Source organism: Puma concolor, chromosome C2, assembly GCF_028749965.1.
Source record: "Puma concolor isolate L17-30 chromosome C2, mPumCon1.1.hap2, whole genome shotgun sequence".
NCBI lineage: Eukaryota > Metazoa > Chordata > Mammalia > Carnivora > Felidae > Puma > Puma concolor.
In genome coordinates, this window is record NC_141675.1 from 157,498,434 (window position 1) to 157,524,353 (window position 25,920).

Sequence of the window (25,920 nt, forward strand, 5' to 3'; positions counted from 1 at the left end):
TCGTGCTTGTTGGCGGGGGCATAGACACCGAGCCGTCCGGACCCGGCTGAGCGTCGCCGACGTGCAAAGCAGTTTGAGGGGGGAAGGGCAGTCTTCTCGGCACCTGGTACGGGAGCAGCGGCATATTCGCGGGCTTGACCGAAGCCTCACACCGAACACGAAAATTAATTCCAAATGGGTCGCAGGTTAAATGTGAGACATAGTGTGAAAACCTTTAGGAAAACCCCGAAAATCTTCAGGGCCTAAGGGGGAGAGTTTTCAGACTTGACCCCAGAAATCACATCCATCAGAGGAAAAATTGAGACGGGCGCCTGGGGGGCTCGTCGGTTGAGCGTCCGACTTCGGCCCAGGTCACGGTCTCATGGTTCGTGAGTTCAAGCCCCGAGTAGGGTTCTGTGCTGACAGCTCGGAGCCTGCTTGGGATTCTCTCTCTCTCTCGTTCTCAAAAATAAATAAACATTAAAAAAATAAAAAACAAACAAACAAACAAGCAAACGTCTGCATCGACCCCGAGGACTGAAGGCTGTGTTCGCACAAAAGCGTGCACACGATGCTTAACCGTAACGCCTAAGCACCGACACCGGAAACGACCCGATGTCCTTCACCGGGGAGCGGCCGAGCTGACCACCGTCCGTCCATCAGCAGCCCTGGAGCGCCACTCCAGCGGGCGGACCGTGCCCACCGCTCACGCAGCAGCCTGTTGGGCGCTCGCAGGGCTGTCCAGGGTGAAGAGAGCCGTCTCGAAGGCCGGGGTTGGTGCACCTCCGTTTCCGTCTCTTCCGGAGGTGAGGCCATTCCAGGGAAGGGCGAGTGTAGCGGCTGCCAGGGGCTTGGAGCTGGGGGGCTCCGGTGAGGCAGCACGAGGGGCCCTTGGGGTGGGACGGCGCGGTCGTCCCATGGAGCCGGCTACAGAGTGCCAGAATTGCCCAGAACCGAACTCACACACGCTCACGCACGAGTGCGAGTCAGGTCGGTCTGTCACGTCTGAGCGTATCGATGTCTGTCTCTTGCCTGACCCAGAGCCTCATGTCCACACTCAGGAGGACAGAAGTGAAGGTGGGTCTTTTTTTTTTTTTTTTTTAATTTTTTTTTTCAACGTTTATTTATTTTTGGGACAGAGAGAGACAGAGCATGAATGGGGGAGGGGCAGAGAGAGAGGGAGACACAGAATCAGAAACAGGCTCCAGGCTCTGAGCCATCAGCCCAGAGCCCGACATGGGGCTCGAACTCACGGACCGCGAGATCATGACCTGAGCTGAAGTCGGACGCTTAACCGACTGCGCCACCCAGGCGCCCCTGAAGGTGGGTCTTTAAGATGTACCCTCAGGCCTCGGGGCCAGGGCAAGCCTTCCTGGCTGGCGCTGTGGCTGCTGGTGCTGGTCACGAGGCAAAAGCGCCCTCACCCTGACAGCGAGTGTGGACCGGGTGTGGAGGGCCTGAAGCCTTCCCTCCGGCCGCACCGCCATCCGGCCGCTGGCAGACCCCCACACACCCACCCCTGCCAAGACGAAGCTTCCGCCCTGAGCCCACGTCACATTGCTGCGGCTTTGTCCCACGGAGACCCCGAGGCCTCAGTCCGGGGCTTCAGCCTTTGAAAGGGGAGCCAAGCCCTTATTCCTGGCAGGACAGGAGTAAACTCTGCCCTAAATAGAAACACCATTCATAGGGAAGCATTTACCATCAATGAATGAGGGAGAACGGTTGCATAACCCCTGTAAAAATAGACTGACGTTTCAATGTGTTTAAAGGGCTGGAGGGGAAATCTCCGTGTAAGCTCCTTAGGAAGTAGATTGGCTTCTGTCAACGGGGATCTTAGGGGCCACTGAGGGGAACGACGATTCAGCGGGCTTCATTCTGGCCGCAGAGGACGGTGGCTGGTGGAGTGCACTCGTGAGTACGTTCCCAGCTAACCCTTTCCTGGGTGGCAGGACATCCGCTCTCACGATCCAGTCCCTTGGCCACAGCTCCGCCGTCGGTGTCGGTAACTGCTCTCTGCTGTCGGGGGTGTTTCGTGTTCTCTGTTGATCCAGAGCCCCAGCGTGCTCCTGTCTATCTGCCCTCATTTGGGGATGCAGGGCAGGGAGGCGGAGGGTGAGAAGGCTGACTAGGGGTGGAGTGACTGACGGTGGTCCAGGGAGGTGGGTTTGTGGGGCTCCAGCCTCCTACTCGCCCCTCTTGGGTGACTCCCGAGCTCCCGGCCACCCCCTCATGGTCTCATGACCCCCCACCCCCACCTGGGTTATCTAACACGGACAACCCACCAGGTGGTTTTTGACCGTCACCGCTTAGGACCGTTGGATCCTCGCGCAACTCCACAAAGGAGCCACTGTTATTATCTCCATTTTATGGAGGGGGACACTGAGGCACAGAAAAGTTGAGTATGTCACTGCCGGTCACACCAAGCTGGGATCTGAGCCCAGAGTCTGACTTTGCCCCACACAGTGTCCCTCACCTCGGGAAGGCGGTATGTGCCCTGGGACCCTGCCTGTGACTGTGCTGTCGCTGGAAAATCCAAACTCCTCTCCTCTCTGCTCCCAACCCCCCTCCCCAACATGGTGCTCTGTGCTGCTCCCTCCCTGCTGTGTTTGTTTAATGCCCCACGGTGGGCGCTGGGGATGCCACGTGTGCTGGCCTGGGGCACTCACGCCCTCCCTCCTGCCTGTGTGACGGAGGCGGGGAACTGAAATGATGTTTCCGAGCAGCAAACCCAGAGCTCACCAAGGGCGAGCAAATGTGTAAAACTCGGTACGCCAGGAAATAACGCAAAGTGCAGGGGAGATGGTGTGTGGACCATATAACACGGGATGGGAAAGGCCTCCCTGACAGTGTGATTTGAATACGGACCTGGGGGAAGTGAGGAGGCAGCCACCTGGAGGAAGAGCCATCCAGGAGAAGGGGACGGCACGTGCAAAGGCCCCGGGGCAGAGGCGTGCTTCAGTGTTCCAGGAGGGGCAGCCGGTGAGGCTGAAGGGGAGAGGTGGCCATAGAAGGTTCTGACAGCATTTGCCTCATTGCCTCCAGAGAGTTTACACCCGTGCTTACCCCCACCAATGAAAAGTTTCCTGGGGCAGACTGGGGTGGGAAGAAACAGGTTGTAAGGGGGTGTAAGGGAACTTTGGGGGTGATGGGACCGTCCTACATCTTGATTGTGGTGGTGGTTTTACGGGTTTAGACATCTGTCAGATACACAGATTTGCAGTTTGAATGGGTGTAGCTTATTGTATGCAAATTATACGTCAACTAAAAACACACAGAACAGAAAAGCTCCTAAGGGCCGTGAGCTGTGGGCAGCAGAAGCAGGTGTGGAAACCGGCCCTGGGCTCGGGCTTCTGGCGCAGCTGGGGACGTTTCTCTTTTCAAAATTGTTAAAATGTTTATTTAATTTTGAGAGAGAGAAAGAGAGAGAGAGCGAGAGAGAGCGAGAGAGAGAGAAAGCAGGGGATGGGTAGAGAGAGAGGGAGACACAGAATCCAAAGCAGGCTCCAGGCTCTGGGCTGACAGCACAGAGCCCGACGCGGGGCTCGAACTCATGAACCAAACTCTGAGCCAAAGTCAGATGCTTAACCGACTGAGCCACACAGGCACCCCCTCTGTGGGGATATTTCTAAGGAACAGAGGACTCAGCCCTTCTGTGGCAAGTGCCCCAGCACGAGGCAGGTCCCCACCAGGAGGCAGACCACCCCTTGCCTGCATTTACAGGTGGGCATTGAGGGGAGGGCCCCGGGGCTGGTGTGTGGACCCCCCAGGGAAGGGGCCACCTCTCCCGGGGCTCGAGCTCTGAGCTGGCGTGGTGCAGGGGCTGCTGGGAGAGAGGGTGTGCCGAATCTGGAGCCTCGACCCAGCTGGAGATCAGGGCGCTGTGGCTGGAAAGGACCGGCTTCTCCCAGAACTCGCCCCAGGGGGCACAGAAGTATAGGAGAAGGCGCCCACTCTGGGCTTCCCTGGGCGGGCGTGCCCTTCGTGGGAGGCCCACAGCTGGGAGACAGAGTGTCCCTCGAGAGTCCCCCCCCTCCCCCCCACTGCGGACGGAAACACGTGCGCGCTGTCACCTGCCAGGAGGCGGTGCGTCAGCCCAGGAGGGCCCTTTGCCAGCTCCTCGGGCCCAGGGCGCTGGGGGTGACCCTCCAGCCACCACTGTCCCCCCAAGTCCAGTTTTTAATGCTCAGATCCCTCGGGATCGACCTGCACACCCGGTTTCACGACACACTTGTTTCCTGTTACGCGACCTCGTGAGCATTTCCTCCCGTTACGTGGCTACCACTTTAAACGGCTGAAGAACCTTCCAGCAGGTGCACCAACAGTTCACGTAAGTGACCCGTGGTACACGGTGTGCCTGAGTGTGGATCCATTCAGTGACAACGTCCGTGTGTCAGCTGCACGGCGCGTGGCTGGCCCGGTGCTGGGTCACCGACAAGAAGCAGATCCCCAGATGGGCACGTCTATCACGAGCTGACGGGCGCTGGGAGGGAGCTGTGCGAGGTCCGACTGCACACGCGGCCCTGGTGGGACCCGGGGGTAGGTTCAGGGAAGGTGCCCGCTCGCTGGGGCCGTGCCTGGCGGGGGCCTAGAGCACGCGTGATAGCTCAGTGCCCCGAGGGCTGGAGGGCCGGCTCTGTGTGGTCCTGTCTGGGGCACACTTCTTTCTAACCATCGGCTTATTCCAGTGGCACCGAGCCCCCTTCCCCGTTCACCGCTGGGTCTTTGCACCCAGCTCTGATATCCTGCTGAGATTAAAAACTCCCTAGGAGCTATGTGGCTTGTGGCTGAGTGCCGCATACATTTGCAATGTCTAGGTACCGCTTTCCACCGTGGTGGCCATTCCGTTATATTCTGGACTCCCTACTTCGGCTTTTGCAAGGCCGCTCTCTAGACCACAGTACCATGAGCATCTGGGAGCCGCCCACCCCCTTTCCGCCTGAGCTGAGCCCCAAACCCTGAGGCTGGCACGTGTGGCCACACGCGGCGGCGGTGGGGGGGGCAGGCCAGCTCTCAGGAGCAGCACTGGGCCCCTTCCCGGGGGGAAGGGGTGCTTGGCTTGGCTGCAGGGGGGCAGGGAGGGAGGTGGAGCGCTGGGCCGGTTTCCCACCGCGGAGTGGAGAGGGCCGGCCCGGAGGTCACCTTTGGTCTCCCCCTCTGTCCCCACCAGGCAGCTTCCCACTGACCGAGGGCTTTGCCAAGGCTTTCCTTGGGGAGGGCTGTTGGTGGGGAAGGGGGGTCCCCGGAATCGGTGACGAGAAGGGAGAAGGACATGACGTACAGATCCCAGACCACCGGGCCCGTGGAGGCGGCTGCAGAGAAGAACAAAGGCCCTGGGGCTCCCGGAAGAACCCCGAGGGCGTGTCGTCTCGCCAGCACCGGCCCAGCTCCTGGGGCACCAGGAGGCGGGGATGTGCTCGAGACTGTCTCCAAGACTCTATCCTCTGACCTTGCAAGCTGGCTCTGGACAGCGGGGAAAGGTCATCGTGCAGGGACACAGGCTGACGTGACTGTAGCAGCTGGTCAGCAAAGACGGGGCTCTGGTTCCCCCCTTTGTGCACACGAGCTGCTCCCGAGCCAAGAGGTAGAGCCGAAGTCCCGTCGCCTCGAATTCGGGCGTCCTCGCCGCTGGCTTTGACCTGGGGAATGCGGCGGTAAGGACGTCCTGAGGCCTCCAAGCCCGGGCCTTAAACTGGAGCCTCAACCCGGCTGCCCTCCTGTGAGGCCGGCCGTGCAGCCACGAGGGGAGCCCCAGGCGGAGGAGAACCAGGGCCTCCAGCCAGCTCCAACTTGTGGCCACATGCGTGCATGGACCTTTCCGCCACCCCTGCCCCCCGGAATACCGGGGAGAGCAGAAGAACCCCCAGAGCAAACCACAGAGCTGCGAAGCATAGCGTGTGGTTGGTTTTTATTCTAAGTCACTGGGTTTGGGGGTCACTCGTCATTGAGCAGTAGATAATGAAACGGAAGTTGATATGGCAAGGTTCTTAAAAACGTAACGTCACATAGGAGTTCAAGGTTGGCTAACGAGGCCCACGCATACGGGGCATTTGCCCGGTTTCCAGAAATGATTGGACCAGGGTCTAAAGCTCTGGGTGCCGACACTTCCCCCGGCTATTAAGGCAGCGATTCATTTGCTGAGTCCACGCCACGTTCACAGAAACCGTACCTGGAGAGGACACAGTGGTCCCGGTGCCCTCCCCTTGGAGCGTGGCCGATTCCCGCCAGCCTCTCTCTGACCCGTGTGTAGCCCAGAGGAAGATGCTCCTGGATGCCCTGGGAGGGTCTTCCATAACCTCAGGCAGGTTGAGGGCGAGCACGTTTTCCGGTGTTGCCCTTGGGGGTTAGGGTCATCCTTCCTCTCCCGGTCAGGCGGCCGCACTGGCGGTGGGGTGACGGGAAGCTGGGACTTCCTCCCGGCCCTGGTCCGGAGGCGGGCGACGTCCTCCCAGCGCGTCCCATCGCGTCGCGGTTTCCAGCTGTCCTCCGCGCAGGGTCCTCCCAGGGAGGGCGCACGCCCAGTCCGGGAGCCACCGCATTCGCACAAAAAGACTCATCTCGCGATCCTGAGTGTCAAACTCTGAGAGGCTCCGTTTTCTGCAGAAGACGCCTCCCACTAGTGGACTTGCCTGCCCCCCGAAGGCGCTTTTCGAAGCCGGCTCCCCTGCCCCGCAGCTCCCTGCCCGCTCCCGGCTCCCAAGCAGCAACCAGGCGAGCCGAGCCGTGCCTTTCTCTGATCTCCAAAGGTGAGGAGGGGGCGGATCCACACGCCGGGTGCAGAGAGAGAGAGAGAGAGGGAGAGAGGAGAGGGAGAGGGAGACATCTGGCTTCTGTCCGCTCGCTTTCGTGCATGACCGAGTTTTCCGGCTCACCTGCCACCCAGCCGTCCTCCCCCGACACCGGCCTGCCCTTCTGCCAGGGTCCTCGCTGCCGTCGGCCCACGGGAGCCGAGGCGCCCGCCTCCTGTCCACCTTGCTCCTGCTCGGGAGCGCGTGACAAGAGCGGCCTGGTGACAGCAGTGCCCCGGAGAGCGGTCGGGGGCTCCGGTGCACTTCTGTGCGCCTTGTCTCCCGGAACCCCGACCATGCCAGCTGGGCCAGTGCTGCAGCCACTGCTCCCAGTGTTTAGGAAGCGTGCAGGGAGGTTGTGAAACGCGCCACGGCACAAGGCCACACAACCTGAAGGTGGCCGTGGCCCTGAGGCACAGCAGCCATGGCAGGGCAGCTCGGCCGTGAGCGGGGCGACCTGTCTGGCCTCCTCACCCTGCCGCGGGGACTCGGGACGTCCTCACGGGCCGCGTGAGTGTCCAGGGGGCCGGGGGCTGCCGAGAGCGCCAGAGCATCTGCCAGGACGGGGCAAATTCACCCTTGCTGGCGGCGTGGGCAGCATCCACGTTTCCACGGCATGCTCTCCCTCGTCCTCCCACCGAGAGAGCACTGTCGTTCGGTGCCCACCCCCCGGGCCCCCGAGAAGTGGACGCAGGAGCAAGAAAGTGCGGTCCCGGGAGCTGTTGTGAATGTGTCCGCGGAGCCCCCAGGACCCTCCCCTGGGCTTTTTCCGGGGCCCAGGGGGCCCTGGGGTTAGGGGTGGGTGTGGGGACCCTGCCGTTAAATGAGGTCACTCGACCTGCTGGTCCTGGGGTCCCAGGCCTTGCCAGACACGGGCAAGGCCAGCAGGCTGCCGCTGGGGGCTGGGCGTGGACCCTCCCTGCGAGCAGCGGGCCCTCGGGAAGCCGGGCAGGGCAGTGGTGACCGGCCACACGACCGCTTCTAGAATCCAGTTGTGAGGTCGATGATGCCGTGGGGGCCATTTTCTTGAGAAAAGGTGCTTCGGGTCAGCCCCGCTGTGTTCGAGGGGCGTGCCTGAGTCTTCCTGGCCCTCGACCCTGCTCCTACCCCACAGAGGGGGGCTCTCACCAGACGCCACCAAGCCCACCTCCTCTGTGGCTCTGAGAGGTGAGCCCGTTAGGAATGGCTCTTGGAAACAGTCTTCTCCACCTCCCTAGGTCGTCCACATAGGGCCTGTGGGTGGGAGACGCCACAGCCCCGGGCTCCCTGGGCCGCCTGCTGTCCCCCACCACCTGAGGCTTCCAGACCTGTCCAGGGAGTTCCAACAAGTCCTCTTGTCCCCGTGACAGTGGCCAGAGGGGTTTCACTCCTTCACTCCTTCATCCCTGCCCTGCCAGCCTCCGGGGAGGCCCCGACTGCAAAGCTGGAGGGTGGTGGGTCTGGGAATTAAGCCCAGGTTCCAGTTGTTGTTCCCCCAAGACCCAGGTTTGTTGGGAGTGAAGCGGCCCCGCTGGGAGGGTGTCTGCCTGGTGTGAGGGCAAGCGCAAGGGCAGCCCTCCTGCGCAGCTGAGGCACAGGACAGTGACAACCAATGTGATTCAGGGTGTGGCCACTTGGGGCGCGTGTGTCCACGTTCTCTGTCATTTGGTGCTGAGGACAAGCTGTGCATATCCAGAGGTACCATTTTCTGCAGTGGGCAGGCTTCCTGGTGTGGCTGGGTCCTCGGACGCAGACATCACTGTGACTTAGGAGATTCGAGTGACAGACGCTGGCTGGTCATGCCAAAAACCATGGGATGTGTTTAATAGCCCCTCTTCCTTCTGAGTTTTCTCCCCATCCCTCTCTCTTAAAAAAATGTTTTTTTTGTAATCAACTGTTTTTTAGAGAAGCTTTGTGTTCACAGAACAATTGAGGGGACGGCGTGGAGAGTTCCCGTGTCCCCCTGCCCACACACAAGCTTAGTCTCTCCCAGCGTCAACTCCCACCAGAGCGGTGCCTTTGTCACAGTCGATGAACCTGAGCCGACACATCGCCATGCCCCAAAGTCTGCAGTTTGCATCCCGTCCACTCGTGGTGTCATGCGTTGCGTGGGTTTGGGAGAACGTGTGATGTCGCGTGTCCACGGCGATGGTATCGTATAGAGTAGTTTCACTGCCTTAAAAGTCCTCTATGCTGTTCATCCCTTGCCTGTCTTTGAAAAAATTTTTTTTAATGTTTATTTATTTTTGAGAGCGACAGAGTGCGAGCAGGGGAGGGGCAGAGAGAGAGGGAGACACAGAATCTGAAGCAGGTTCCAGGCTCCAAGCTGTCAGTCCAGAGCCCGTCGCGGGTCTCGAACCCATGAACCGTGAGATCGTGACCTGAGCTGAAGTCGGATGCTCAACCGACTGAGCCAGCCAGGTGCCCCTGAGCCTCTGACTCTTGAACTCAGGTCATGATCTCACGGTGTGAGCACAGCCTCTGTGCTGACAGCTCAGAGCCTGCTTGGGGTCCTCTCTCCCCCTCTCTTGCTTGCATTCTCTCTTTTTCAAAATAAATAAATAAACATTTAAAAAATGTCCACGGTTTTGATGTCGCCGAATGTATCAGTCTTTTACACGAATGGTTCTTGGTGTCTTATCTGGGAGGTCCTGTCCCACCGCAAGGTCACCTGGATACTCACTTACGTCTTCTTCTAGAGGTTTTACACTTTGACTTTCTACGTTTCATTTCTTAGTCCGTCTGGAGTGGCTTCCCGTGCGCGGTGTGAAGAAAGCATCTAGTTGTTGGTCGTGTGTACCGAGCGCCTCCCCAGGCACCTGTCATGCCGCTTCCCGTGGTTAACATCCATCGACAGGTGGGGGCGTCTTTCTGCGCTCACTGGTCAGTCTGTCTGTCGCTGAGCCGATACCCCACTTTATGACGATTTCAGCTTTGCTATTAGCCTTTCCGGCGGGTGTGATGATGCCCCCTCCTTTTTTCCTTCTTCAGAAGGGTCTGGGCTGTTCTTTAAAACTTGAGTCGCGGGGCGCCTGGGTGGCTCAGTCGGTTAGGCGCCTGGCCTCGGCTCAGGTCATGATGCTCACGGTCCGTGAGGTCGAGCCCCGCGTCGGGCTCTGTGCTGACGGCGTGGGAGCCTGCTGTGGATCCTCTCTCTCCCTCCCTCTGCCCGTTGTCTGCTCTCTCCCTCTCAAAAATAAACCTTAAAAAAAATAAAAAAAATAAAACTTGAGTTGTAACTTACACACGGCGAAGTGCACAGACCTCGAGTGTAATTTCCAATTTGTTTTTGTAAGTGTGTGCCCTTGGCCGAGCCGCCAGCACTGCGTCACATGCCCTTCCATCCTGGTGGCACCGAGCGCCCTTCAGGTCGGGCTGCGACACCGGCTCAGAGCCCCGCCTTTCTAAGCACACAGTCGGCATTTCGGGCTCAGACAGCCCACGTCCTGAGCGACGTCATTAGCACAGACTGTCAGATGCAGCCTCAGCTCCTCAAGGGGCCTGGATCCAGGCTGTTGGGACCATTTCAGCCCCCCCCCCCGCTGCCCTCGGAGTCCCCGGAGGACCCCCCAAATCCTGCCTGAGGTCGGAGGACTCCATCAGCCATGGGGGTGGAGGGCACGGCCTGCTGGCAGGGACACCCACCCTGCCCCCGCCTGCGGCCCTCCCTGCGCCGTCGCATCCATGGCCCGTGCTTCCTGTGTCCGAACTGACTGCGAGAGTCGCCGAACTGCATTTTCTGTATTCGGGAGCGGGGGTGGGGGCTCAAAGAGTGTGATGGGCTGGAGCCGGTCCCAATAATCCCGAAACGTCGCGTCCCGTTCCCCCGTCTCTGCCTCCCGCGTTCACCATCCCCGCCGAGCACCCCTTGGAGAGGCCCTGCTAAGCGGCCAGCAAACGGATTCCTGCAGGTGTCCCTTCCCACGGCGGCCATCACCGGCCACAGCCTCCTGTGCTGCTCTGGAAGACAGCCGTCGGGGCTCATTCCGCCAAAGCCCTGGCGGCAGGCCTCTGCTTTGGGCTCTCACACCTCCTCTGTCCTGGGCCTCGGGCCTGGGTCATGACTTCCAGGAGGTGCCTTGGGGTGGGGCTGAAAGGGTGGCCTGCACCCAGACCTTCGCTCAGGACTCCGGCAGAGGTGTGGGTGGGGCTCCAACCTCTGTACGTGCCCCCTGTCTCCCTCCGCCTGGATGGCAGCCCGCTCCCGAGCCGGCTCTGGACGTCGTGGCTGAGGGGACGGGACTGAGGGACTGAGCCACCGGGAGAAGCTGGCCCAGCTCCCGCCACATGCCTGCTCAGTGACCCCAGGCTTCCTTGCTGGAGCTGAGCGCACATGGCGCTCAGACATGAGGGAGGAAGGGCCGCGGGAGGAGGGGAGAGGCAGTGCGAGCCCTGTACACGGGCTCTGGGCTTCTCACCGTGATCTCCGGGCTGGCCCGACTGCTCCTTAGGAACCTGGTCTTGGCCATCCACCAAGGGGGTAGAAATCCCCCCCCCCCCGGGAGTTTTGGGAAAACTGGAAGCTCTTTTTGGAAAAGCACAAGAAATGAGCTCTGGCAGATTTAGAATGGGAGAGTTCTGGTTCCACGGGGCCACATCTGATCGGTGGAACTGGGACCCCCGGGGCTGCGCCCGGAGGGGCTTTGAGGCCGCTGCCCAAAAGCTGTGGGGCTGAGGGGGGCCAGGCCGCTACCCACAGCTGTGCACAGGTCGGCCGGCCGCAGAGGGCCGGGCAGGTGCAAGACAGCCTGTCTTTGGGAAGAAGCGGGCACAGACACACGCACGCTCCCCCGTGCACACACGCTCACCACGGCCGCCACGGACCAGTGCACGGCAATGCACACACCCCGTTTCGGACCGCTCCCGGCCCTGCGTGGGCTGCAGCCAACCGTGCAGGGAAAGCAGGCTTACCGAGGCGGCACCCCGCGCCCCCCCCCGCTGGGAGGGCAACGGCAACAGGTTGCTCTGCCCCGCCTCCAGCTCTGGCCCAGGCCTCCCCCCTCTCCCGAGGCCAGCAGTGAGGAGGGGCGCTCGGTGCCCAGGCCCGCCCGCGGCTCCCACATTCTGCGGGCACTGGGGCTCAGGCCGTGCGTGGTGCGAGGCCGCCCCTTCTGTTTCCCAGGTGCTGGGCTCCGTCCTGGTGACCGCAGGCTCCTCCCCAGGCTCAGGGCCCCCGCGGCCAGAGTCCGGACACAGGACCCTTGGGCTGGCGCGCCCCAGAAGCCTGGCCCCCTTCCAACGGTGGCCGGGGAAGCAAGCCAGCCTGGCCGGGCCCCTTTCCTTCCTCCTCAAGCTTGCCTCCTGGGGACCCTGACGCTGCACCCACTTAAGCTCTGTTTATTGTTGTTTTAAAAAGTACTTCTTTCCCACAATTCTATTGCGCTGGAAGGAGTTTTTACTTAAACTCTTGAAATATATTTACTTTTGGCCCAAGGTCAGGTGGATGACGGTTTCACAAGGAAAGTGGGATCCCGGAGCCCTGAGTCACTGGGAATCAGGCCTTCTGGGACGTTTACACGCACACACACACACACACACACACACACCCCGCTGGGCATGCGAGGCGGTGACAGCCCGCGGGGAGGCGGCCAGGAGGGCTGAGCCGCAGCCCACGGCCCATCTGCTTCGAACTGTCGGGGAGCCAACAGGCACGCCTGTGACGCTGCCTGCATGTGGGGCACGGGCATGTGGTGACGGGATATTCAGACCAAACTGTCACGGAGCTGACAGCCTGGAAACACATTCTTAAAAAAAATGAGAGAGAAGTTTATTATTCTCTCCTATCAAAGAAACGTGGAAGCAGGCAGCCTGGTGTGGCGTTCAAGGATGTTGGGGCTGGCTTGTGCTGTCTGGCTGCTACCCCGTCCTGGTTCACCATTTGGGTGTCACCTTAAGGTCCAAAACGGCTTCGGGGTCCCAGACATTCAAAGTCTAGGCACACGTGGCTGAGCCTTTGGGGGCCGGGGCCGTGTCACCCTCCTTGGACGGCGGTCCGCTTACCTCCTCGTTCACTGGTTCCATACGCCCTTGGCCGCCAGACATGCGGGCTCAGGGCCTGGGTGCGAGGCTTGCAACGGGCAGCTGAGGGTTGGCAGGGAGGGAGCATTCGGCAGTAGGACGGGGGTAGATTTGCATATCACCCTATCTTCCCCAGAGAAAGGCATTTGTCAGCCTTCCACCTCCCTGAAGCTTTGTATGCTTTCCTATGTCCTGGAGGGCTGCCGGAACCATCCCATTGTGCAGGTGCAGAAACTGAGGCCCTGGGAGCCTGTGGGATCTCGCGGCTGGCGAGGCAGGGAAGGGGCCAGGAGGGCTGCATGGCTGGCCGGGTGCAGGCGACAGGGGGGGCTTGACCCTTTCCTTAGGGGAGACAGGGCTGGGCCCTGAGGCTGCCCAAGACCAAGTCCCTTCCTGGCCCCGCCTCCCCGACCCCTCACACGTCCCGCAGAGCTCTTTCAGCGGGAGAAACGCCAGCACGTCCTGCATTCCCGTTCAGAGGCCCGGCTGTCCCCAAGGAGAGGAGAGGCCCACAGCGTGCGTCCCACAGGAAGCTGGTCCCCGTCACTGCCCTGCGGATGTGCATTCCAGAGGCCCCTTGGAGCACTGCCTTGGATCTCCCGGGCCGGGCTGCCTTCGCACAAGGGCCCCGTGGCCCTCTCACGCTACGTGCCGGCCCGGGTGTGCACATGCCCGGCCGCGTGTGGGCGTGCGCCTGGGGGCCCTGAGTGCAGGAACGGCGCTGTGTGGACTTGTCATCTGAAGCAAACCAGCAGGCAGAGACAGCGGCAGGGGGGGCCTGCCCAGTGTGGGCTGCACGCTGCTGCTGTTTTTAGCCTGACAACCTGTACGTGCAGAAGCTGGGAGAGGCGCTAAAGGTGCCGTCCCCTCGCACTGAACAGAGCCCCCCCCCGACGTCTGCGGCACAGCACCCTCCCTCGGAGTGGGGCGGCCGGGGGTGGGGGGACGGGGGCCACCCCCCAGGAAAGCCTGTCACTCGGCATCGGGTTTTCAGTGGCTGGCGCTGTTTTCCGACTTGGGGTTTCAGATACGGCTGCTGACACTGGAAGGCTTTCGGACTTGGGGCATGTTACGGCAGACCGATACGGCGAGTGAATTTGCCCGCCTTTTCTGTCTTAAGAGGACTCGTTAGGAAGGGAACAGGATTTTGTCTCTGGGGAAACAAAAGCCAACACAGGGAGAGCCGTAGAATGCCCTGGACTTCACCCGGAGCACTTCTTATAATGTGGGCGGTCCTCAGCCTGACACAGCCCCTATGGAACAGACCCCAAGGGCTGGGGCTCCACAGAGCCTTCCAGCGCTCTCGGTGGACGTGGGGCCTCGAGGGCGGGTGACCTGAACACAGGCCCGTCCGTCAGCTGCCATCACAATAACGCTGCATAAGAGCATGTGCTGGAGTAGAGTCAGGTCCAGGGACAGACTCCTCCCTGGAGGTGACCCACACGGCTGGGGCAGAACTCTGGCTCCTGGCTTGGCCCAGCTCCCGGGTCCCCCTCACTGGGAGATGGACTCTGCACTGGCAGGAAGAACCTTCCAGCAGGTGCCTGCTTTGGGGGCGTTCCTCAGCCAGTTCTGGTTCCATCTCTGAACAATTGATGAGGTGAGTCACTTATTTGCGTGACGGATTTGGGGATTTGACCGCACCCAGACTCTCATTCCACCAGAAATGCCTGGGCCCCGGCAGGCCACGCCTCCTGGAGCCTTTCCCGCGCAAACACGGGTCGGCCCCAGCCCCGGGGGCTTGGTGAGGGCGGTGCATCTCCGGCTGCTTCTGCGGGTTGGTGGAAGTGAATGCCCCTTGACGTTGTCCCTTTCCCCCCTCAGGCCAGCTGCCGAGGCCTGCTCACACCTGCAGCCTCGGCAGACCTACCCCGTGTAGCGGCTGGACTGCGGTCTCTGCCCGAGCATGCCTGCCAGCCCGCCAGGGCCACCGGCCCCCCGGGTCCCTCCCCTGAGCCCACCCAGCACCGCTCTGGCAGCTGGGAGCCTCTCCTCGCAGACGCACGACAGCCTGTCTGGGTCTTAGTGCCTTTAGCTTGCTGGTCGTGGCCTCGCCCCGAACCTACCATCTCCGCAGTGGTGACGGGACCTGCCCGACCTCTGTGGCCCACGCTCAAACCAGGCATTGGAGGAGCTGGGTAACCTGTGTGTGTGTGTGTGTGTGTGTGTGTGTGCGCGCGCGCGCGCGTGCATATATGTGCTATGTGCAGTCACATATATGTGCTTGTGTTTCTCTCTTATTGACCCCCAAATGTACATTACTGTATCTGACCTAATTTTGATCATTTTTTTGCAGACCATTGTTTCCAGCAGTCAATTATAATTTGCACGGGTGTGACATTTCCCGAACCTGGTGTTCCCTGGCTGGTCAGTTTGGGAAACTGGCCAACCTTTGAGGAGTCAAATTATGATTTTGACAGGCTACCTGTCATTCCTGACCCCCACACTCCCCCAAACAGGGGAGCATTTTATCTGGAGGATTCTTTTCTTTTTTTTTATTAAAAATTTTTTTTAAATGTTTATTTATTTTTGAGAGAGAGTGAGAGAGACATAGTGTGAGCGGGGGGAGGGGCAGAGAGAGACAGAGACCCAGAATCCGAGCTGTCAGCACAGAGCCTGATGTGGGGCTTGAAACCATGAACTGAGAGATCATGCCCTGAGCCGAAGCTGGATGCTTAACGGACGGAGCCACCCAGGCGCCCCTGGAGAATCCTTTTCTTTTTAAATGTTTATTTATTTCTTTTGAGGGAGAGAGAACACGTGTCCATGCAGGTGCATGTGTGCATGAGCTAGAGGGGGAGGGGCAGAGAGGGAGAGAGAATCACTCCCAAGCAGGCTCCACACCCAGCGCAGGGCCCGACACAGGACTCCATCCCACGAACCGGGAGATCGTGACCTGAGCCGAAATCAAGAGTCGGACGCTCAGCCGGCTGAGGCACCCAGGTGCCCCTGGAGCATTCTGAAACTCTTCTTGAGGTTTCTATCAACACTGTTGGGGTGGGGGTCCCAGAAACCAGGCTGGAAGGCCTGGGGCTGTGTGAGCGACGCAGGAGTGAAACACAGAGCAGCCCGTCTGGGGCACTCCTGCACATGCGTTTGGCTCCTGCTTCTGTGTGTTAGGATCAGATGCACGGGGCAGGCCCGGCTCATGGTTTGCAATCGTTAATCCTTCCCCTGGCTCACCAGGAGTGAGCTCCAGCACTCACAGTCAGTGTCTCGCGGGCAGTCTGTTTGGAACAGCGTTGCAGAGATGTGTCAGTTATTCGCGTCATGGGCAAAATCGTTATTGAACAGACGGCAGCAACCTGACCTTCAGTTGGAAAAGCTGACTCAATACCCACCGCTTCAGTGTCTCCCTCTGTAAATGGGGATTCGGAGATTTCCCACCCCAAAGGGCATGTGAGGATCGCACAGACTGACGTGTGCAAAGCTTTGACACGATAGAGCCAAGAGGGGTCCGTAGGCTGAGTTGTGCCTCCTCCAAATCATACGGTGAAGCCCTGACCTCCAGCCTCCGAATGTGGCAGTATGGCCTTTACAGAGGTGATAAAGGTACAATGAGGTCATTGGTCGAAGGTACAGTCCGACCTGGTTGGTGTTCTTACAAGAATTCGGGACAGACATACACAGAGAGAGACCATGTGAAGACACGGGTAAAGCCAACATCCACCCACCCGAGAGAGAGGTCTCAGGAGGAAGCAGCCCTGCTCACGCCAGGATCTCGGACCTCCAGCCTCTAGCACTGAGGTGTCTAGCCTCTAAGACACCCGGCCTGCGCGGCTCTGTTCTGGCAGCCTCAGGGCACTGATACTCAGGTGCTCAGAAAGAATGTGTTGCTACCAGTGGGTTTTCTCAGGGGGCTTTCTGGCGTTTTAAAGTGTGGCACTCCATTTCTTAAGGGCACCTGAGATGCTTAGAACTTTTCCTATGTGTTTTTAAAAATGTATTTTAGGAAAGTAAGTATTAGCACATTTTGCCGCTATTGAGAAATACAACGGTATCTGTTTTAAAAATACACGTGTGGTTCTGTTCCATGGAGCCCCGGATATCACCGGTCCACACCATCACCCCAGAGCTGCGGGGTCAGCAGACTCCTGGTGAGTCTCAGTGGTCAGAGATCCAGGGTCAGGGGATGTCCCAGGGTCCTGCTTCCAGTTGCCCCGTGTGTCACTGGTTGGCTTGTTTCGGGGACAGAATTAATCTGGTGCCTCTGTCAGTGGATTTTACTTGGATTTGTGTAGAAGTCAGTTACTAAGTGCTACCATGGATGACATGTTTCGGGGCCTTAACGGCGAGGGCAGACAAAGGGGCATGTTCTTTCCCACCAGTGTGTGTGGTCAGTGGCTGCTGTCTTTGTCTGTGAGTCTGCGATGTCCACATGGCCTGGTCACTTAAGTCCCCTGGCCCAGGAGCCCCTAGAGAAACCGTGTGCCTTTTCCATCAGCTGCTGAGTGGAAAGAGGGGGTGTCCCTGCTCTTGGGAGCAGTGAAGGGGATGCCCTGGCCATGCGGTTGCTTGAGAAGAGTGTGCAAAAGGCATCAGAGTACTGATGAGCCCTGCCACCCTCTGTACAGTGCCCTGGCCTCTGTGTGGGGCCCTGGCCGCTCCGCAGAGCCCTACCCTCTGTATGGGGTCTCGCCCTCTGTGCTGAGTGTCTCCCACACTCTGCAGAGCCCCGCCCCCCGTGGAGCCCCGCCCCCCGCCAAGCCGTGGCCCCTGTGCTGAGCCCCGCCCTCCACACGGAGCCACGCCCCCTCCGCCGAGCCACGCCCTTTGCGCGGAGCCACGCCTCCTCATCAGACCCCCGCCCACTGCGCAGAGCCTGGTCCTCCGCACGGAGCCCTGCCTCCCTGGGTGGAGTCCCGCCCCCTCCTTGGAGCCCCCTCCCTGCACCTGGCCCCACCCCTTTCGCGGAGCCCCGCCCCCCCGCCCCAGCAGGAGATGGGGGGTCCCTGGCTGCTGCAGGGCCGGCTACTCCCAGGGCCTTGCCAGTCTCCTGCGCTCACGCAGTGTGGCCACGTGGGGGGGGGAGGGTGGGCCCGGACCAAGGAGGGGCCCCGGACCAAGGAGGGGCCCCGTAGCTAAGAGGGGGAAGAGAAAGGGCAGTGGGAGTAATGGCCTAGCCCACACCTCTACTGGAACTCGGAAGCTGGGGCTGCACTCCCTTTGGCAAATAAAAAGCCAGAGGATGCTGCAAAAGTGTCTGAGAACAACTCTCCTCGCATCGCATTGCTGCTGGCAGGCTTTGCGAAGAATCAGGAAAGATAAGCCACGAACAATGAAGCGATGACGTAAAACAGGGTCATTTGTACAAATTCTGGCAAAGGGCCCATTGGTGAGGTGCATGTGCCCAGATGAGTGCACGCCGCTGATTCTGGCTAAGTGGAGGACAAGGCCCGTCGCATTAGTAAAAGTCTGAATTATGGAAATAACCCCGGGCTTCCGGGGTGTCTGCTACGTCACCGTGAGCAGCGGCTTTCTCCCGCAGCAGGTCCCCGGGTTTGCGTCTGGCGCCTCAGCCGCCATCGAGTGCCTGTTCCCAAGGAGCTGTAGAAAACATGTTCTCAGGAATGTTGTCTCTTCTGGTTGTCTGTGTCCCTAGCTTGGCAGATGGGTGTGAAGGGGAGGAGTTACAGGTGTGTGGCCCTTGGAGCCTCACAGGGCATCTCCCCCGTGTGCCCTGTGGCTGCCACCGGCATATGTCCTGTCGTCTAGGCGCTTCCGTGAGGGATCCTCCCTCTGCCGTCCACACGGCCCGTGGCCAGCGCCGATCACAAGCCGCCACGTCCTTGCCAAGGGTGCTGCCTGTGGCCTTAGGGCTGTAGGGTATGGGCGGTGTGGGTCACCGGTGGGCCCCTCTGGCCTCCCCCCTGCTACTGGATGCAGTTCTCACAGGACAAAGCTGTGGGTGTTCTGGGCACTCTGAAGTTGTCAGCCTCCCACCCCTTTCTAGGCGCAGAGGGGCCCCCCGGAGTGACAGAGACAGTTCTGTGCCGGGCCGACAGGGAGCGGGGCTCGCGGGGACCGGGGATGGACTTCTTAGGCCTGCAAGGACTTCAGCGGAGGCTCATTCATTCATCCGCTCACTCACTTGTCCCTTCAAGAAACCGTCTCGAGGCCCGCCGTGTGCCTGGTACCGGGGCTATGCCAGGGACTGCCACCGTCTCCGACCTCATGGGACCCAGGTCCCAGCAAGGGAGACCGCCAGCCAGCACACACAGTCAGGTAGGAACAGCGGGCCAGCGCAGGGTGGAGGACGGTGACGGACGAGGGTGGGGTGTGGCACTTCTGGGTCGGGGGACAGGGGACCCGGGGACGGGGGACACTTCTGGGTCTGAAAGAGACAGAGCGATGTGGTGCTCTGGGACTCCCTCTGAGCGGAGGGCTGAACGGGTGTCCAGTGGGACGTGAGCTGGGTCAGCGGGGCTGCAGGCCGGTGAGTGAGGGCGAGGCCAGGTGGTGGGGCAGATCCCATGTGGCCCAGAAGCCTCACGGAGCAGGTCTGGCCTCTGCTGGGGGGGGGCGCTCAGCTCCACTGAGCAGACTGGACTCCCGTTTGCAAGCATGAAATGTGGGTGGGGGTCCCGGTGCGTGTGTGGGGAAGGACCCGGCGGAGCCTCGGGTCCTGGGGCATCTTCCACCCCTCCCTCCAGCCCCAAGGACACCCTGTGCCTGCTGGTGGCAGCTCTCTCCAGGCAAGAGGAAGAGAGTGTCCCCCCCCACCCCCGCCGGGCTCTCCCTCCCACCTCCTGAGTGGATATTCTTACTCTCCTCCCTCCATCCGCCTGCTCTCGATGACGCACACGGACTCCAGCAGCCGTCATGACTCTCCACTCATATCCGTTGTCATTGTCGCGCTGTGGAGCTCCTGCCGAGGTCCTGGGCTCCTCGCGTTATCCCTCCTTTCCCTCCCAGGGAGTCCTGTCCCCTTTCTGGACCACGGTGGCGGTGGGGGGGCGGGTGTGGAGGGGGCAGGAGATGCTGAAAAAGCCCAGCCCCCACCTCCCTTCAGAAGAAAAGAAACTCAGTGTCCATTTGGGCAGGAATCCCGCAGCCCCAGCAGGAGAGCTAGGGGGCTTTGCTGTGCTGGGAGGGTTCTGGTGCTCAGGGGACTGGACACATCTGCCCCTCCTGCCCCCTCCCCTCACCCAGAGTCCCACAACCCGTCCTTGCTAAGAATCCGGGAGTCTCCTCTGGTCCTGACGTGCACAATTTTACTCCAGGTCCCCAGTGACAAGTGCCAGGGTCAACGGCTGTGACTTCCGCTGGGATCCCAGAGCTGGCAGGGAAGGAAGGCAGCTCATCACAAACATGGGTACGCAAGCGATGTCTCCCCGACTCCTTTAAGTACAGGGAATGCTGAGGCCCAGCTTTGGTGGTGCCCCAGGTAGGAGTGGGGGGGGGGAGAGGGGAAGGGCAGGCGAGCCTCCCTGTGTCTATAAGGTGGTCGCCTCCTCCGGCTGCCCACCTGGACCACTACACAGCACATGCAGACCCGTGCCTGAGAGTCACTCCTGGCCCCATGGACGCCCCAGGGCACCTGGTCGGGGTGAGGGAGAAGTGCCAGGGTGGGTTGGTGTCTCACAGAGAGGACGGAGGGTCACCGGGGTAGGAAGGGTCAGAAAAGGCCCCCCTGGGCAGTGACCCTTAAAAGGATCTCGGGTGAATTCTCATGGCTGACCGGCAGGAAGAGGGAGAACTCGTCATTTAGGACAGAGCTGTCCCAGCCCCAGGTGAGGGGGGCCTGGGGTCCAGCCCCAGGGTGGTGCAGGCTCGGTCAGGTCTCCATGTGTGAGCGGATGGGTGCTCCAAGCTCTGTACCTGTCAGGGGGTTTGGGAGAGTCTATCGGGGAGGGAAGAACAGGGGTTCCAGTCCTTCCCGGGGCTGCCTCCCAGAGCCATAAATTACGTCCATTATGTGCTGGACGTAAATTACGGTTTATTAGTTTCCTAGAGTGTCTGTGACAAAGTCCCGCAGATTGTGCGGCTTAAAGCACGGAAATTTATTCTCTCGCGGTTCTGGGGGCCAGAAGCTCTAAATCAAGATGTCAGCAGGGTGTGCTTCCTCTGAAAGATCTGGGGGACAATGTGTTCCTTGTCTCTCTCCCAGCTTCTGGTGTTGCTGGCCATCCTTGGAGTTCCTGGGTTTGAAGACGGGTCCCTCTGACCTCAGCCTCTGCCACCCGTGACTGATTGTCCCCGTGTCTCTGCGTGTCCTCTCCTCTTCTTATAGGGACACCAAGCATTGGATTTAGGGCCCACCCTATTCCGGTCTGACCTCATCTTAACTAATTATATCTGCAGTGACCCTATTGCCAAATAAGTCACAGTCGCAGGTCCCAGGGGTTAGGACGTGGACGTGTCTTCCCGTGGGGAACGCACGATTTAATCCACAATGGATAGTAAAGTGTCTCCCTCCCTTTAGGAGCCACGGGGTGTGGGCTGCGGGATGTGGCCCGTGGTTCAGTCCCCACTGACAGTCTCCCAGGTGTGGCCTGTGCTGGCTGTATTTCACCCGCATTCCAGGGGACTGTCACACCCCGGGAGTCACCAGGGCTGCCCGTGTCGGTGGCTTTCTGAGGACGAGCTGAAGCTGTTGCCATTAAGTGGGGGCTCCGGAAACGTCTGCCCTACAGGCTGCTCCAGCCTCCGCGGGGACCTGAGAGATAAGTGGGTGGCCCCGAGGCTCAGTCGTGGGCGGCCGCGACGAGCAGAGACACTGAGGCTCAACCCCGGCCGGGGTGTCTGGGGGCCTGTCCGCTCCAGGTGGGGGCTGTGTGGAGGCTCCAGCGAAGCTGCCTGAATGAAGTGCAGACGCTCGGCCCTGGACCAGCTCCTCTGGAGAAGAATGCCAGCCGAAACTCCTATGGCCGGTGGCCTGGCTTGGTCGAACAGAATTAGGGCTTTTCTTGCAGAAGTGGAGGAGGCAAATCTGGAAGGGGTGTTGGGGGCAGGCACACGTGCTCACCGTCACCTCTCCACCGACTGACGGGCAAGTACCGTCCGCACGAGCGTGGACAGGGTCAGGCACTGTCTTCTGTCGGGGACACGCTGAGCCCATTGACGATCCACCGAGGGACCCCACCCTGGCCTCCAACCAGGTGGGCACCCGAGGAGAAGCCTGGATGCCGTACGTCCAGCAGCAATAGCTCGGTCTTCCAGGAGGCTCTCTGGGCTCCAAGAGGCCCCGACAGAGCAGGGTCCTGGGTCTCCACCTTCCCGTCTTGCCTGGATGCTCACGAAGCCTGGGCGAGCACCTGAAACTTGCGTACTGTTGTGATCCGTAACAGCGCGGTGGCCGTTGGGCCTGCAGGGGCTGCTGTCACATCCCAGTTGACCTTGAGTCGTGGCTCCATAGGAGACTAACTGTCTGCTGTCCCCTCTCTCAGCGGGGAGCGGAGACGGGTGTTGGCTGAGCCCCGGAGGGGGGGTAGACTGGCATCACCATGTGCCCCGGGGGCCCCCCTGCGCCCTGGTGCCCTCCTAAGTGGGCGACTCCCCGGGGCCCACGGGCCAGAGCCGCACCCTCCGGAACTGGTTCTCCTGAGTACAGGGCTGGGCGGGACGGAAACTGAACAGGCTGTACCCAGGAATGCAAATGACTCTGCCTGAGAAAAGGGAAGGGCATCCAGCCACGGCCCGGAGCTGGCGGCCCCTGAGCCTCAACACAGCTGGCATGGAAAATCCCCTGCCCCAGATGCGGCCTCGTCTTGTCTCCGTTCTGGAGGGCGGGGGCAGGAGAGGTGACCCCGATGGGGAAGGCCTGGGTCTCGCAGGCGCGTGCAGCTGAGCCCCGTGGACCTCTCTGGTCCATCCAGCCGTGGCAAACTGGGGAGCCCAGCCATGGTGAGCCTGTTTCCACCCCCTAAATTTGGAGCCCAGAGTTGGAAAAGCCAGACTGCAGGGAGGGGGGGGGCAATGCCAGCCAAGCCACCAGGGCCCACGTGGGTGCAGGGGGTGGAAATCCTGGCATCCGCAGCCTGTGGCGGCTGGGGGCGGGCAGTGAGGACGGCGGGAGGGAGGGGCTTCTCGAAGGAGAAGCCCTGCTGGGGCACCCCCCAGCCCCAGGACAGGGGAGCCTCTTCCAGAGGAAGCAGCGGGCAGCTGGCCCCGGGGGAGGGGCCTCGCTCAACGCAGGAGGGCGAGGCCTGTGCTGTTTCCGGGCCGGAAGGGGTCGTCAGCCCAACTGAGAGGGACAAGCCCTGGGACGAGCCCCGTGTTGCCCAACTCCTGCCCCCGGGCCTGGAAACCCAGAGGCCCCTGCCCTGTGTGAGTCTCTCGGTGGCCACCAGCCACTGGGTAACTGTGGGAGCGGCCCTGGCAGGAAGCCGCCCTTGGATGGCGCAGCCGCGGCTGGAGCCTGCCAAGCCTGACACCCACCTCCCGGGGGCCGAAACCAGCGTGGGGGCTGGGCCTCTCCTGCGGGGGCTGGTGAGCCAATAGTGCCGATGACGCACCGCGGTGACTGACATAAGGCCCGGGGGCCGCGAGCATCCTTCCATTGGCCAATAAGTATATCTTGACCCGAGGCAGGCGGCTGCGAAACAGTTAAGTGTTCAGAATTTGCCTCAAGGTCTCCAGCAGTCACCTGAGAGTTCGCTTCTTTAGCAGCGCTCTCCTGCCCGTGTCCCCAGCCCGCCAACAGTCCACACGGGTCCCCTTGCCTCCATGATGCTCGTCACATGATCACGCACGTTTGAATCGGATGCGATGGAAATGTTCCAGGTTTTTAAATGCCCACGTACCTGTATTTCCACCGCCGGCGTATTGTTCACAGTATTGCGATGAGACTGGTAAGATGGGCGTTAGAATTAAGCCCACTGAAGTAGGAAGCCATCAGGGGTGTGACGCCCCAAAGTCCCCACCCAGCATCCCTCTTACCTGCCGGGTGAAAGACGGTTCCGGAGAGGAAATACCGCCCTCGAGTTTCCCCACGTCACGTGCTGGATTTTTTCACGCTGCGTCCGCGCCGTGGAGTGACCTTACAGCCCCTAGAAATGTTTACGTCTGCCCACCCCCCCGCCCCCGTCCTTTCTGTCCCCATCTCTGAGCTGCTGTTTCAGGGAGTCAACTCTGTTCATGACACGAGAAAAAAAATCAAGCAGGAAACGGAAGGACTGCTGTTTCTGGAGCATGTGAGCTCTTCGGACAGCTGTGTGACCACCCTGTCACTGCACGGAGACAGTCCATCTCACTCCCGGGGGCGGGAGAGGACACAGGAGACAAACGCTGGGACCCTGTGAGCTGTGCGTGGGCCTGTGCTGACCTCCCGCCCGCCCGCCCAGGGGTGAGGGCCCCTCCTGGGAAACGAGGCAGACTTCTTCCTGCTCCCCTGTGGGTCCTTCCAGGGACTGTCCAGGGCCCCCCTCCCCCCCCGCCCCGCTAGGGAGGACATTCCCTAGAACGGCCACGCCTCTTCCCGAAGAGGGTCCTTACACCCCAAGCCGAAAGTACCCCATTTCTCAGAGCTTCTCAGAGTGACCCTGGAGATCCGGGAATTAAACTCATGAGTTTATGAAATAAGAAACAAAGACGAAGCTTCTGGTAAGATTGTGTCGGTGGAAATGTCTGGAAAGAGGAGGTCAGCTTAGCGGCAATGGGCGTAAAACCAGCTTGCTGGGAAATCCCACGCGTAGCCACAGGCTTAGAGCTTTAGGGCTCCTCCGAACTTTCTAGGGTTGGACCCCGATGGAGGGCGTGTGCAGGAGGGGGGCCTCGGGCATGGCGCCCCCGACGGGACATGCTGCCGGCAGACCCAGCAGCCAGGGCTTGTGCCTTGGTTTTTTCTTCTCTCCTTTAAATTTTTTTTTTCTAACAATAACTCTTTTGTTTAACAAGTTAAAGAACTTGCTTCATTTATTTGTTTGTTTGATTGTGGTAAAACACACATAATGCAAAGTTTCCCATCTTGACCATTTTTTAAAAATGTGTATTTATTTTGAGAGAGAGAGTGAGAGCACAAGATGGGGAGAGGCAGGGAGAGAGAGAGAGAGAGAGAGAGAGAGAGAGTCCCAAGCAGGGTCTACACTGTCAGTGCAGAACCCAGCGCGGGGCTCGAACCCACGAACGGCGAGATCATGACCTGAGCTGAAATCAAGAGTCAGACACTCACCCGACTGAGCGCGCCAGGCACCCTGTCGTGGTCACTATGGTTAAGTGGGCATCCATACTCCTGTGCAGCCCCACTTCCCCCCATTTCCAGGACTCCGCTCATCTTGTAAAGCTGAAACTCTGTCCCCATTAAACCCCGAGACCTGGTTCCCCCTCCCCCAGCTCCCGGCGGCCTTCATCCCATTTTCTGTCCCCCCCCCAACTCCCCCAGCAGGGCAACCACACACTGTCCACCCCCGTGTCTCTGGCACATGCGTGACGTCCTCAGGGCTCATCCACGCTGCAGCAGGGGTCTGATGTCCTTCCCTTTTAGGGCTGAAAGTTAGTCCGCTGTGTGGACAGACCACATTCTGTTTACCCATTCATCCATGGAGGGGCACGTGTGTTGTTTCCACCCTTTGGCTATTGTGAACGATGCTGCTATGAGCACAGGTGTTCAGATATCTGTGTGTTTAAGCCCCTGCTTTCAATTCTTTTGGGTCTATGCCCAGCGTGGAGTTGCTATAGATCATACTGTAATTCTATGTTGAATTTTTTGAGGAATTTCTATGCCTGATTTTTGGAAGATTTAGAGTTTCAACATTTCCTTAAATTTTTTTTAATGTTCATTTATTTTTGAGAGAGAGCGAGAGCACGCGCAAGAGAGAATGGGGGAGGGCCGGAGAGAGAGGGAGACAGAGAACTCAAAGCAGGCTCCGGGCTCCAAGCTGTCAGTGCAAAGCTCGACAAGGGGCTCGAACCCACGAACTGCAAGAGTGTGACCTGAGCCGAAGTCAGATGCTTAACCAACTGAGCCACCCGGGTGCCTCACAAAGTTTCCTTAATATTTTTATAATAATGTCTCACAACTAATATGACAAAAAAATTCTTGTTCTCTATTTTCTCATTCCGGACGAATAAATTAGTATGATTTAATAGGATGTAAATGCCCACCAAACCAGCTGTCAGACCAGGCTCCAGGCACTGGCAGAGGCTCAGGGTTTGTGTTGGCTTGCTGAGGACAGTGTGCTCTTGTGAAATCCCGGTGAAGCTGTACCCAGGAGGTGTC

General features: G+C 60.0%; 1 long non-coding RNA gene across 4 annotated transcripts; it reads left to right on the top strand.

Annotated features, from left to right (window-relative positions):
* Nucleotides 1-1,551: 1,551 nt before the first annotated feature.
* Nucleotides 1,552-25,792, top strand: LOC147577651 (uncharacterized). 4 transcript variants are annotated; one of them, XR_015240495.1, is made up of 5 exons: nucleotides 16,540-16,858; nucleotides 18,866-18,986; nucleotides 19,415-19,637; nucleotides 19,985-20,076; nucleotides 21,288-25,792. It is a non-coding gene; the product is annotated as an uncharacterized LOC147577651 (long non-coding RNA). The 4 variants fall into 4 exon arrangements; XR_015240494.1 differs by lacking the exons at nucleotides 16,540-16,858; nucleotides 21,288-25,792 and adding an exon at nucleotides 1,552-1,894 and having other exon boundaries at nucleotides 19,985-20,984; XR_015240493.1 differs by lacking the exons at nucleotides 16,540-16,858; nucleotides 21,288-25,792 and adding an exon at nucleotides 1,553-1,890 and having other exon boundaries at nucleotides 19,985-20,984.
* Nucleotides 25,793-25,920: the final 128 nt, after the last annotated feature.